Below are 15189 nucleotides of genomic sequence, written 5' to 3'. Positions count from 1 at the left end.
GATATTCCAGTGTTATCTGAAATTATATACAATTATATAATTGTTCTACAGTTTTGGTTATATATGCAGTTACAGAACATGGCCAGCATTATTACTTGCTTGCACAAAATCTATTCTCCTCTTTCCATATTGCTCTCAGAAGTCCAGTTTGGTTTGGGATGTAAATTTAACTACATCTTAGGGAAAGGACCCATCCTTTTGGATCGTAGATATACGATCCAATTCTGCACAAAGAAATATAAGAAGAAATCTGATCGGGGCTTGTGAGAAAGATTTTTTTCTCTACGTTAGAAAGAAGCGACCAAGGAAAGCCACTGTGCCCCTCACTACTTCTGTTTCCTACCCTTGAACATGATTAGGGGAGGCTGAAACAGAGGAGATACAATAAACTTTCAACAATGAGAGGGAAGCCAAAAGTATCAGAGTCGACCCACTGAATCAATACAGTAACTACCTCCACGCGGACGTTATCTGGGGTAGAAAGTCCTCAAAGATGGCTGTGAGCCCTTCCTCCCCTCACCGTACTCACACGTTGCTTCCCACATCCAGAGGTGGGATGGGATCTATTTTCTATTTTCCCTCTCCTTGAACGGGCTGGCTTTGTAACTTACTTTCACCAATAGAATATGATGGAAATGACACAGTGCCAGTTCTAGGACTAGTCTCAGAGTGACTTCCTCTCTCAGCAACCAGTTACCAGGTAAGAAGTCTGCATACCCTGAGATCTTCATGCTGTGAGGGAGCCCAAGCTAGCCACATGAAACCACATGGAGAAAGAGACAGCTGGTCAGCCACCAGATACCCCAGCCCCCCAACTGAAGCACCAAACATGTGAGTAACGAAGCTATCTTGGACGTTCCAGCCCCAGCAAATGCAGAGGGAATAGACTCAGCAAGGTGAGTCCAATCCAGATGGCAGAATCATGAGACATAATAAACTGATACCACACAACTCATCAGTTCCAGTCAAAAATCATTTCTAACTAATACAAAGAAGTTCACCGATCATATGGAAAGAGGAAGGTGCTCCAGTCACCATATGGCTGTCAACCTGTGTACCAAATATGAACCACATCAACTATGAGTTAAGATCTGTAAGGTTTCTCCAATTATCTTGTAAATTACACAATTGTATGTTTATGTATTTGTTGTCATAAATAAATACATATTCATTTGTATTTGCTTATTATATGTTGCAAACATGTAAATGTACCAAAGTTTTGAGATGTTATTTTAGCAGTTCTCCATTTTTACACATTAATAAGGCATCTCAAAAATCAAGAGGGACCCAGGATAACTTGAGTTCTGGGAGGCCCTGTTTTGAAGAGTCTGTATTTTAGACTCAAGATGATGACAGACATTGAAGGAGATTTTGATCAGGGGAGGGAGATGATCAGAGATAATCATATAAGATTTTCAAATTAGTGACTGGGAAGTCTGAAAGATACATCTGAGGGCATAAGACTCTGTCAGGAAAAGAAGTGTGAAATAACAACTCTTACCAGAGTCATGACCAGGAATGAAGGGAAATCCTAGATAAGAAAGGCAACGAGAGTTCAGTTTGGAAGGAATTGGTGTCTGAATTGACTTGGATGAACCACAGGGACTCTTACGGAAGCAGATCCCCAAGTACCCTACACTTAATAATAATTGTAGCCAACACGTGTTGTCCACACATTCATTACTATGTGACAGATCCTGTTCTGAGTTTTTAATATGAATAACTGCCTTTAGTCCTGACAACAGCCCTATGCAGTTGATAGTATTATCATACCCATTTTACAGGTGGGGATACTGAACCCCAGGGAGGTTAAGTCATGACAGAGCCAGAATTCCAGCCCAGCAAGAGGGCTGCAGAGCCCAGGCTCTCAGCAACTTTGTCATCTACTGCCATCACACCAGCTACCTCCCGGTCTCCCCACTAGACTGTGACATTCTTGAGGCAGGGACTGTGCTTCTCATAGCTTTAGCTTCCTGTGCCTGATCCATATTTGTTGCTTAATGAATACCTGTGAATGAGAGGATGATTCATTGAATAAACTCCATAATATGTAATATTCAAGAACTGAGAGTCTGCAGATTGTGAATCTGGGAAATAAAATCTGTGGTGCCCTCAATGCCTGATGACCAAATGAGGCTAGAAATGCTTGTCAAGGGATCTAAACACCAGCATAAACTTCCCCTTAATGCTGAAAAATGCTTCCCAAAGTAAAAATGGTACAAATGAGGATAGATTTCACCCAGGAGAAAGGATTTATGTGTTTGACAATTATGTTAATCAGTTTTATCCTAGTAAAACGTCCGTTTCTAATTCTTAAGTTTTTAAGAAGGTAAAATTAAAACAAAACAGCTTTAAATCTTTTTCTCGAACAATACCGTTGTCTTTGGTATCCACAGGGGATTGGTTCCAGGACCCACTCAGATACAAAATCCTCAGATGCTCAAGTCCCTTATATAATATGGCTTAATATTTGCTTATAACCTGTGCACATCATCCCTTATACTTTAAATCATATTTAGATTACTTATAATACCTAATACAATGTAAATGCTACATAAATAGTTGCCGGCAGCTCAGGAAAATTCAAGTTTTGCTTTTTAGAACTTTCAGGAATTTTTTTTCGAGTCTTTTCATCTGTGGTTGGTTGAAATCTGTAGATTTGGAACCTGTGGATTCAGAAAGCTGACTATACTTGCTTCCTAAGAAATGCTAGACAACTTCCCTATCATTTTGACATTATTTTCCAATCTTCAAAATCATTCAATTGAATAGTTATTAACTAAAATATATTATAAGACTTGAAAGTTGGAAACTTAATCAAACAAAAGTTATTACTTTAATTACAACAAACTGTTCTAACAGTTCATTTCACAAAAGTACAAAATCACTTAACAGTACAGGTTCAATGGCTTAAAAAATATAAGTATCTTAAGGTGGATTTATTTAGCTGGTGTCAGAGAAATGATTAGTAACCATTTTAAGAGCTACATTTAATTTGTACTTCAAATTCATGCTATTTCACAGCTCAGAGCATAAAACATGCATGTGTGCTAATTAGATTCAATGACTATTTGAGATTTTCCGGTAAAAATTTTGTACCCTAGTTAAAGATAAGTATTTGGAGGGTAATGGTAGCTTTTAGGAAGCCCTTATCAAAAGACTGTACCCCCTAAGCAGCTTCTGCCATTATTTAAGCCATATTTATCTTTTTTTTTTTTTTTTTTCCTGCTGCACCACGTGGCTTGTGGGATCTTAGTACCCAGGCCCCCGGCAATGGAAGCACAGGGTCCTAACCACTGGATGGCCAGGGAATTCCCAAGCCATCTTTATCTCTGATTAACTCCAGAGGGTTTGTCAATTGACAGAAGATCAGAAGTGAATTTTCATTGGTGAAATAATTGGTGCTCAGGATATGGAGATTGGCTTAAAGGAGTGGTGCCCTAGACCTCACCCAGTATCCTGTGTTCAGCCACTTTTGGGAGAGTCTGACCCCTGATCTCAGATTAACTGAATTCCACTGCTAGAAAATGGTCACATTTTCCTGGAGTGACCATTTCCTGCAAAATACTTTCAGAATATATGAAAGGACTGAGAGCAGAGTCTCTGCCTTCCCACAGAGGAAGCCAATGCTGGTTTGCTGACAAATATTTGTACACGTAGCAGCATTCAGTCTGAACCCACTTTTATTGTGAAGCGTTACCTGGTAGTGAGGACGTGGCAAGACCTGGAGTTCTGATCCATTTCCAACTTCTCTCATCAACCAAAGGTAACCAAATATTTGTCAGTGACAAATTGGTCCGTTCACAGCAGTTCTACAAACACAGAAACTTTAGATTAATGGCTAAGAACAATTGCAGAGAGTATGTGGTAACAAAACACTCGGCCCGAGTGTATCAGGGGTGAAGAATTCATAGTGGGATGCAGTGCTCTTGTGTAATCATTTGCACAAGTTTCAGATGTTATTAATTATTAACCTGCTGAATCATTGGGAAAGCATGGTCACTTGCGCTGCAGGCATTTCAAAGGGCTGCCTCCTTCCTCAAGCTGACAGGACTCACTGGTTCTTGTTTAGAGTTGCCAAGGCATATGCTTATCTCGAAGTCATAATGACATTCAACCATCTGCTCTGCGTCCTCATTCCTCACCTAGAGGCTATCAGAATGCTACCAGTTCTGTAGGATTTCAGAGGAAGTCGTTCAGAGAGGCTGCCTTTGAAATTTGTCGTTATCGTTTTGCCTGCACACACAGAACAAACTCCTGAAAGACAATTAAAACACTGTGCTCTTTTTCCAACACTTGATGTTTTACTTGACTGATTTTATAGACACCTTTTATTATGCTTGCCTTTTTTCCATCTCAGTCAATTGCTCCAATGAAACATATTGCTTCTCTTATAGGGAACACCCATAAGACATTTTCCTCTAACTAGAGAAAATGAGATTATCGTTTCACCACAGAACTTTTTTAAGTTTTCAAATCACATCTTCTACATGAATATTTCACAGAAAAATAACAATTCTGTACATAAAATTCTACTTCTGGGCGAAGTGTACAATCTTTAGTCAGACCTCAAAATAGAATTGGGGTAGCATTTGCCAATTTGCAGAGTCTCTACACATGGGATCTTATTTCTCATCAAAACCACAAGATGCTGGGGGGAGGGATAAATCAGGAGTTTGGGATTAACATATACACACTACGATATATAAAATAATCAACAAGGACCTACTGTATGGCACAGGAAACTATATTCAATATCTTGTAATAACCTAAATGAGAAAAAATTTTTAAAAGAACATAAATATATATGCATAACTGAATCACTCTGCTGTACACCTGAAACTAACACAACGTTGTAAATCAACTATACTCCAATATAAGATAAAAATTAACAAACAAAAAATAAACCCACATGAGGCAGCATTTCCTCCCTGCTGCTGCCAGGATGGCGACGCCCCTGTTGCGGTGCATTTCCTGGGGCCGGTGGTTTGGGAGCCCAGGTCGGTCAGGAGTCTTGCCCCGGGGCTGTGTAAAGCCCACTTGGGTGCCCAGGGGTTGCTGGCGGTGCAGAAGGCTCGGGGTCTGTTCAAGGAATTCTCCCCAGAGAGAGGAACGAAGACAGAGCTCCCGCAGCTCTTTGACCGCGGCCTGGCAAGCAGTTTTCCTCAGGCCATCCACCGCGGCTTCGACCCCACGGCGGAAAGGCTTCCGGTGGGGCACCTGCTGGCGCTTTGAGGCCTCACTTCCAGCGAGCGCGCCATCACGTGACCACGCTGGTAGGAGAAGCCATGGCGCCGGCGAGACCAAAGCTGCGGCACCGCAGATCACTAGGCGCTGGAGGCGGAGCCTGTGTGAAGAGGCGTGTGTGCCTGCTCCAAGGGCTCGACGCTCATCACCGGCGGCTGTTCACTAATGGGCCGACTTGGGGCAGCTTCATGGTGCGGCGCAACCCCGCCTCGTACCGGAAGCCGCACCTGGTGGACTTCCTAGCGGCAGTGGTCGGCCGCTTCCGCATGGGCACGCAGCTGAACCTCAAGAGCCTCGAAGGCAGGAGCTTGGCAGAGTTGTAATACCTGGTGCTCCAGGCCTCTGATTTCTACTACATGTTCCATCGTTATGGATGCCGGGTCCAGCTGGGTGGATCTGAACAGCTAGACAATATCGTGTCCGAATCTGAGTTCATCCACAAGTTGACTGGAGAAGATGTATTATATTTGGAATCTCTGTTCCTCTAATTACAGCTGGAGCAAAACTGGGAAAGTCTGCTGGCAATGCTGTTTGGCTTACGGTATCGATTTTTTGTCAGGCAGCAAGATGATTGGGTAGAAAGGTCCCTGAAGCTCTTCACTTTTCTGCCCTTTGCAGAGATTGACCACATAATGTAGCTACATGTCAAAGAGCCAGAAAAGCGGGGTCCTCGGAAACGACTTGCTGCATTAGTCACAAAGCTTGTTGAGGAACAAGAAGGGCTGGACTCTGCTAAAAGTTTCACACAAGCCCTTTAGCAGCATAGATGCACTGGAGGTCATGTGTGATCAAGGGTTATAAGAGTTGTCGAAAGAAGCTTCATTTCTGAATTAGTTCTTGACCCTGGAACAAGCGTCCTAGATTTGCTGCAAAGTAAATGCCATTCCAGATGGTCCCTGAGGGTATCAGATGATCACAGAAGGCAGAGTCAGTATAAATCACAGACAAGTAACAAATCCTGAGAGTGTGTTAGGTGTCGGACCACATATTCTTAAGAATGGCCTTTCGTTATGTAAAATAGGAAAAAGGAATTTCTACGTGATAAAATGGCTTCAGCTGTGGTGAAAAACCCTTCTGATGGTTCAAACTTATTCATCATTCATTCCCAAGACATACGAACTTATACCTTCGCTTTTGCAAATCCAAATCAGAGAATGGAGTATATTCTCGGCCTCACAGTGTGAGTAATTTCATTATTTATATAGGTTGGTTATGTTTGTGGAGTAGTGGGCTATTTTATTTCCTGATCCGTAAACATTAAGGACTACCATAGAAAAGCATGATTTCCAGGATTAATCTCTTTTAATAATTATACTTCATGAAAAACGAAATGCTGTCTTTCCTATCCTGTCCTTGCTCTTTTGGAGATGAGTAGGAACACTGAAAAAGAGGTACTATAAGGACTTGTGGATACTTTTATATCAGGTGTGTATCTCACTGGATTTTTTTGTTGTTTGGGAAGCAAATACAGTTCTCCGTAAAAAAGGAGAAAAGTTAGAGGAAGTCATAGTTGGCATTAGAAATTGCAGTAGAAATAGTTTCTTTTTTAAAAATTAATTAATTAATGTATTGGCTGTGTTGGGTCTTCCTTGCTGCGGCGGGCTTTCTCTATTTGCGGCAAGGGGGGGGCTACTCTTTGTTGTGGTGCACGGGCTTCTCATTGTGGTGGCTTCTTTGTTGCGGAGCACGGGCTCTAGGCGCGCCAGCTTCAGTAATCATGGCACATGGGCTCAGTAATTGTGGCTTGCGGACTCTAGAGCACAGGCTCAGTAGCTGTGGCGCATGGCATGTGGGATCTTCCCGGAGCAGGGCTCGAACCCGTGTTCCCTGCATTGTCAGGCGGATTCTTAACCACTGCGCCACCAGGGAAGTCCCCGAAATAGTTTCTTTTCAAGGAAAAGAAAAATCAGTACTTGACTTTTCAGAAAGTTTCTAATCAATTTTCCAGTCCCTTGCCTTGTGTTTCCATATAATTAAATTTACTCATAGCCTTGTTTTTATATTCAGTAAAAAGGTAGCAATGTCTTAAAACTGATTTAAAAGTTGATAAATGTACAAGTTTCAACTTCTGTCCCCAATCAAGATTGCAACTTGAGATGAACCAAAAAGTTAAGTAACCAACAAAATGAAATAGAGGCAAATATTATACTAAATATCCAACCATATGAGAATACCAAAAGATATTCCAGTAAGGGAAGTTTTCAGGTCAAATTTAAAGGATTTGGAATCAAGACAGTTCAATTAAGCTCTGCATTCATCAGGCAAGTTGATTCTCCAGAACTATTTCCAACATCTGAAAAATCAAAGTATTAACACCCTTATTTCCCCTGAGGATCAAGTAAAACACAAACATACACACAAAATAGTCTACAATCAGATTTGTTCTAGAAAAATCTTACAGGCAGTAAAGCATGGCTTTAACAGTTCAAATTCTAGCCATTTACTACCTGCGTTACTTGGAGCAAGTCATTTATCTTCATATGCAAAAATGGAGATGTAATACTTCAGTCAATTTCAAAAATCTAAAAGGAAAAAAGTCATAAGACTTTCATACAGTATAAGCTGTATTGCTATGTTCCAAAGTAGATTTATATGTTAAAAAACTATAGCTTATCTAAACTTCCTTCTGGGAATAAAGTTAGGAAGAATTCATTTACTGACAAACTTTAATGTCACTTCATTCCGGCAACTTTATTTACGTAGTAAGAGCATGCAAGTATCCATTAGAAATGTCAAAGATCATCTCTACATTTCAAAACTTCACTCAGCCTAAGGGCCAACAAAAGGAGGTTTTCAGCTGTTGAAAGTCAACTGTGTTATTTCCAGTTTGGAGCTTATTATGAGTCAATCTATACATTCTTGTTCATTTTTCGATGTGAACAGGTATCTTCATTTTTCTGGGATAAATGTCTAGAAGTTGAATTGGTCAGTTATATGATAGTTGTATGTCTAGTTATTTAACAAACTGCCAAACTTTTCTAAAGTGGCCACATCATTTTATATTTTTACCAGTAACATATGAGTGACCCAATTTCTCAATGTCGTCACCAGGATTTGGTGTTGTGATTATTTTTTATTTTAACCCCACTCATAGGTATGCAGTGATATCTCTTTGTGGCTTCACTTTAAGTCTCCAATGAACATTGATGTTGTACATCTTTTATGTGCTTATTTGCCACCCGTATATCTTCCTTCATGAAACATCTCATGTTGTTGGCCCATGTCCTAACTGCTTTGTACGTTGAATTCTGTGGATTCTCTATGTGATCTAGACACTAGTTCTTTATCAGATATGTGGATTGAAAATATTTTTTCTCACCTGTAGCTTATCTTTTCATCTTCTTAAAGTGTCTTTCACAGAGCAAAGATTTTAATTTTGGTGAAGTCTAATTTATCAATTTTTTCTTCTGTTAACTTTCTTAAGACTCAGAACTCTAATCTACAGCTAGATCCCAAAGATTTCTCTCCTAGGTTTACTTTTCTAAAATCCTTGTAGTTTTACTTTCTACATTTAAGTTTGTGATCCATTTTGAGTTAATTTTCTTATAAAATAAGAGAATTAGGTCAAAGTTTTGTTTTGTTTTTGTTTTTTGCATGTGGAAGTCCAAATGCTTTTGCACCATTTGTTGAAAAGGCTATGTTCCCTGTGTCTGGGAGCCTGTGTCCTTTATCTCAGTTTATTTAGTGCATCGTTATCAAGATGTGTCCTCAGGTAATCACTTCTTTGCTTCACACCATTTCGGCTTATGAAGGTTTCATAGGAACGGAATGGGAAACCTGTCAATAACATTCCTAAAACAACAAAAGTATTAAAATGGAGAACAGATTAGTGGTTGCCAGGTGTTAAGGAGGATGGAAGGCAGTAGGGAATGGGTGTGGCTACAGGAGAAGGCAACATGAATGTCAATGTCTTGGTTGAAATATTGTACTATAGATTTGCAATATTACCACTAATGGAAAAGTGGGTTTGGAGTACATGGAATCTCTCTGCTTTATTTCTTGTATCTGTATGTGGATCTATAATTACCTTAAAACCAGAGTTTAATTAAAAATCATGTATAACTATATTTCCTTGAGAATCAAACGTGATCGTGTTTATGAAAGCTGTTTATGACATATATATATATACATATGTATAGGTGTGTATGTATATATATATGATTTATTATCAAAGTAGCATCAATATTAAGTGTTTCTTTACAGGCATATGAATGTGGTATTTCGTCAGTGTATTGCACTCAGTGCATTTTCAGGCATTTAACTTTCAGGTTGTTGAGTGTATATGAAATGAGAAATAGTTAATGAGCATGCAGGTCAGATTCTAATGATAATTAGAGATAGATAACCTCACTCCTGAGTTTGCACGCACATGTCTCTCTAGCGGTTGAGGGTGCTGCTGCCAATGGTGTATTTAACAACCAATGATGTACCAGTGATCCTGGGGAACTGATTCAACTTCTCTGAATGTTATTTCCAATATATGAAAAGATATTTGTCCTGCTTAGATAGGGATAATGTAACATAATGAATCAATGGATATAAAAGTGCCTTATGAAGTATATGCTCACATATTTTATGATTTATTTATTATAGTATGATTACAACAAGGAATTGATTTGGGGGATTCTGATCTACAATATTTCTGGAGATTAATATTCCAGGTGTGAGGCTGATGCTTTTAAATATAGCGTGTTTTAAGCACAGTACCTATGTGTCCTCCCCTTGAGTCTCAGAGAGCAGGGCATGTTCCAACCCACAGAGCTCAGTGAAAATAACACTGCGTGATTCCCAAGGCTAGGTCCTAAAAGACCATCCAACTTCCACTTTGTTTGCTGGAACACTTGCTATTGGAATTCTGAGCTGCTGTGTGGGAAATCTGACCATCCTAAGGTCGCCATGGTGATAAGGCCTTTTGGAGAAATCACTTGGAGAGGCCCTAGTGCTACACTGAGAGATATCCGGTGAGCCCCAGCCATCCATATCATCTCAGCTCAGGCACCAGACGTGCAAGGGAACAAGTCTTAGGTAATCTCAGGCCTCATCTGCTCAAGTCAACCCCAGCCATTTGAGTCTCCCCAGCCAAGTTTCCAGGCAGAACAGTGCAGACAAGCCACATTGGCTATTCCCTGTCCAAATTCCTGAGCCACAAAGTTCTTAAGCAAAATAACATGGTCACTGATATATCACTAAATTCTGGAGTGGCGCATTATACAGTAATAAATAATCAGAACAGTTTGTTAATCAGTTTCCACAAAACCTTGCATAATCCCCATTTTTATAAGATGGAAACTGAGAGTCAGAGAACTTAAGCTACTTGCGGATCTACCTTAGATAATGGCAGATCTAGGATTGGAACCCAGGTCTGCCTGAAGGCAGATTCTTTGTTCTTCTACCCACAATCAGGCTGACCTCCGAGGGCACACGTATGACCAGCTTGCTAAGTCCGAAGGATGAATGGGCAGAAGGAGAAACATGTATTCTTGCTCTGGTGCTTGTTTGTTTCTGGGATGTCTGCAGGGTGATCATTTGTGGAGCCAAGTCCTTCATATTTGTTATTATCTGCCTCAGACATCTTATTTAAATGCTTTGGAGGCCAGTACTATACAATCAAAACTCGAAGCACTTTTCTCTCTCAGGGAAAAAAATATATAAACTAAAATTTCTGTTCACTGTTCAGATTCCAGCTATTGATTTCTGCTCTTGTTTTTAATCTCTTTTCTCTCTGAGAGTGCAAGTCCCCCAACACGATAAGAATAAATAAAAGCAAGTTGGTGTCATTTGGGTGCAAGTTGGTGTCATTTGGGTGAAAGGTGTGTGGGGGTGTGTGGGGGGGTGGTCAGACACCTGATAAGGGCTTGGGCTGGTGGTTCAATAGCAGAAGGGTTAAGAGAGCTTCAGTTAAAACTTGTTTGAACTTGAAAAATCCTTTCCTGAAACCCCAGTACAAGATCTTTTCACTTTTATAGTCACATTAGCTCTACATATGCTCTCACAATGAGAATAAGAAAAAGGCAAACCAAGAAAGCAAAGGGATGGTGTATCAAACAGTGAACATTTCACCAACTAATGTTTTACATGGAAAAAGAATTCACTCCCTCAGTTTTATTAGATAAAGAGCCCAAGGTCTGGAGGGCCCACAAGCAGTTTCCGAGGTGGCAGAGAAACATGGAAACCGTGTCTGGTGGAGAATTCTCCATTCTCCACTCTTGCTCCCTGAGAGCTGTCCATATTTATTTTTATATTGTTCATATTTATTTTTATGTGATGCAGTTGCTATGACTGATGCTTGTTTTGCATAAAATTGGGCATGTTGGTTCTATGAGGCTGTTTTTAGCATAAGAATGGTCAACAGATTTTTAGAGAGAGTGAGAAGTGCAGAAAGAAAGAAGAGGGTTTGTTTAAAAAGTGAAACATCAACACCATTGTAGCAGCTGACTGAGCACCTAAATAATCTATGGAAGGCTCCTACTGGGAGATCTGCATATGTTTTTCATTTAATCATCACAATTCTGTGAGGTTAGTTTCCTTACTCCGTATGTATGTGAGGAATTGCCTTTTAATGACATTAAGTTACCTTGGAAATGATAAAGCCATGTCTTGAGCACCCATTCATCTTATCCCAAAGCCTATGTCCATTCCGCTGTGCTGGTATCTAGATCTTAGTTCTAAGATGGACTGGATATGTTTCAATATTTATGTGCTTATTTAAGAGTGCATTAAAAAAATAACATAAGAGGCACATAAACCTGAAATATACATGGGTATTATTTCTTATAACAGAATTAAGGTATTAAGATAAGTTTTACAAAAGCAAAAAGCAGAACTAAACAGAAATATTTACTAAATAATCACATAAAATAGTTTGGGCAAAAAGATGAAGTATTATGCAATAAAGTTGACGTTTGAGAAACTCTGCGCTATGTTAGGCTGCCATATTATTGATTGGCTATTGGCTTGTAAGGATTTCAAAGAATTTGTTCAGATTTACTGATACTTTACACAAGTGAGGTGTAGTTTTAAAGTGATATCAGTGATATTAGGGTTAGCATATGCTCTTAAAGAAAAAGTATCACTCCTTTCAAAAGTATCTGTTTAATTTAGTAGGAATGTAAATCTCATATATTTGCAAAGTGTTGTTCTTCAATGAGATACTACTCATCTATCCATCTATCCATCCATCCTTCCATCTATGCATGCATGCATCCTTCCATCCATCCACCCTTCCGTCCATCCATCCATCCATCCTTCCTTCCATCCATCCATCCATCCATCCATCCATCCTTCCATCCATCCATCCATCCATCCATCCATCCATCCATCCATCCTTCCTTCCATCCATCCATCCTTCCTTCCATCCATCCATCCATCCATCCATCCATCCATCCATCCATCCTTCTGTCCATCGATCCATTCATCTGTCTACTCATCCAGTGGAGTTTATTAGGTACCTGAAATGTCATAGAAATAGTATCATTAATGCACATTCCCTATGTTATAAGAGCTCATGTCTGCTGGGGGAGATGGTCATTTACACATTTATTCATGACATATATATTTGTGAGCAAAGTGCTGTGGAATCAACTGAGGAGTAAACTGCTCTCCAAGTCTCCAAATCTCTGAGAAAATTTCACATTGCAGCGAATTCTATTGTAGATAATAAGCTGGCACTAAATCCAGTCCACATGCAGGACAGGTGAAAACCTGCTACCTACATCTGAGACGTCATGGGAGTCTAGTTTGGGGTAAAGGTGGAACATGGCACTTCAAAATGTGAAAACTCTGCCATAGTCATGACCCAGAGTTCATGATATTTGAACACTACCCTTCTTTATTAGATAAAATTATGATCAGTAATAATACTCATAATAATAATGGTCAGAAAAGAAACACAGAGTAATGGTTTAAAACTTTTAATTACATTAATGTATTCTTTGAACAAAGGGGAAGATGTAAGCCATCATATTGTTCGCTCATAGTAATGAATAATAACATTACAGTTGGCTTTTGAGGCTTCATTTCTAACAATTTGTTGATAACCTCATCAAAATTAATCTTAACACATTCCTTAAAAAAAGAAGATAGCTAGATTTTTAAAATCAATTTCACTCACAGTTGATCAGAGAACATGTTTTATTCATTTTAATTTCAAAATGTTTCACATTAAGCAACGTATACAAAAATAGTTATGCAAAATCTTAATTAAACATGAGGATAAATTTGGCAGAGATTATAAAAATTCCATTTTATGATGAATCTCCCCAAACACAACTACCCATGTATTTGTTTCTTCAAGATAGTGTGATTGATTGTAGGGACTTTAAATAAAGGTTTTTGCAGTTAAAGGATTGTAAACACAAATTAAAACACCATACAATGACAGAATTCATTACTCAAGTTCTGTTTCTTGTCTCTGCAATCACTGTGCCATCATTGTTTATTTCCAAGCTACTGTTTAAACACAGGAAGATGTAGCACAGCACGGGTTAGAAACAGGAACTTAGCCTGAAGTCAGCTCAGAGGATTTCAAACTGTCACAAAACTTACTGTCAAAGTGAATTCACATATTTGGGTCTAGGTGTTCTGGGGCAGGATGTCTGAGGATTTTATGAGTTTCATGTAGAAATAATATGCTAATTTTCTGCTCTGTATTTTTAAAAATTCAATTACAACCACAGCAATTGCTTAGAACTTAACAACATACTTTTTTAGAGAGGAATATCTCAGTATCACTGGCATCATTCAGATTTGCTAGCATGTGCTATTAATAAAAAGTAGGCTGACTTTTAGTCAGTTTTATTACTGTTTTAGCATTGTCTACATGCACTACTTCCCTGTCTTACTGACTGCAGTGGGGGCCAGCCACCCCTGGGCTTCCCTTGGTATGCCCTGGGTCTTGGGCAATCTTTGCTAGATGGTAGAAATAAATCATGTCTAATCAGGTCCCAGGAATTGGGCCTCACCTTTCCAGCAAGGTTAATGTTGTTAGTAACAGTAACAATAAACCTCTAATCCCTGGTATGAGACTCTAAGTTTACTGGGAGAAAGCAGAAGCATATCCAGGTGTAAGGAATGCTGCCCACACACCTGCCCTCTGGGATTCCCACTCACTGGTGTCTGGAATGACACTCCATCACCTGCTCAGCACAGGGGAATTTGACTCACTGGGCTCTGCTCCTCTTAACCCCACTGAGGGATAAGCTGGCTTCAACTGTGAACTTGCAACTTCAGTCAAGGCTTTCAGTTCTCACGATCGTGTCTCCTCACCTGGAAAAGTGAAGATACTGAGCTGAATCAGGAGACTCAAATTCAGATGTCAGTAGAGGCCAGGCAGGCAGTAGCTGTGGGTGAACTGGGCAGGCCATGGGCAAGAGGTGGGGGTGGAGACTGAAAACTGGAAGGAGGGCACCCCTTCTGTCCAAAGGGAGTAGCATCTACGTTGTTCTTGCCAATCACTGCCACACACAGGCTTGGTGCTGCCAGATATCTTAGTTTTTCAAAAAATACCAATTACCTTGCTTTTCTATGTTAAATCTCATGTTTTTAAATGCTGGCAATGAATTTAAAACATTAAAAACCTATATGAGCCAAACAACATATATCTGCAGGCCAGTTGATGGTCTCCAAACTTGGTGAGCTTTCTGATCCTTGGGTTTCCTTAATGATTCCACCTTGCCGGAGAAGAAGGGGAGTGGCTGTGTTCCCGGGGTAGGGCATCCAAAGAATGGTTTCTGGTGTGATACCTAGGTCACAGCTTGAACTTTCATAAATCAAGGTGTGCATTGTTGGTTTGGTCCAAATCTGTTTAATCTATCCAGATCTCATCCACCAGGCTGGGATCTCCATTCTACATCATGGCTGTGAGCTCCATGTGGGATCAGGTTGACTTTTGCTATTAAGACATAAATACAAATAGAAATGGAAATGAAGCAAATGGAAACTCCC

General features: G+C 39.8%; 1 pseudogene; it reads left to right on the top strand.

Annotated features, from left to right (window-relative positions):
- The first annotated feature begins 4945 nt into the window (after positions 1-4945).
- Positions 4946-6312, top strand: LOC112398756 (tyrosine--tRNA ligase, mitochondrial pseudogene; annotated as a pseudogene).
- The last annotated feature ends 8877 nt before the right edge of the window (positions 6313-15189 follow it).

This window comes from Neophocaena asiaeorientalis, unplaced genomic scaffold, assembly GCF_003031525.2.
Source record: "Neophocaena asiaeorientalis asiaeorientalis breed wild unplaced genomic scaffold, Neophocaena_asiaeorientalis_V1.1 scaffold332, whole genome shotgun sequence".
Lineage (NCBI taxonomy): Eukaryota > Metazoa > Chordata > Mammalia > Artiodactyla > Phocoenidae > Neophocaena > Neophocaena asiaeorientalis.
Note: the sequence above shows the minus strand (reverse complement) of the source record. Positions and strands in the feature narration are given on the sequence as shown.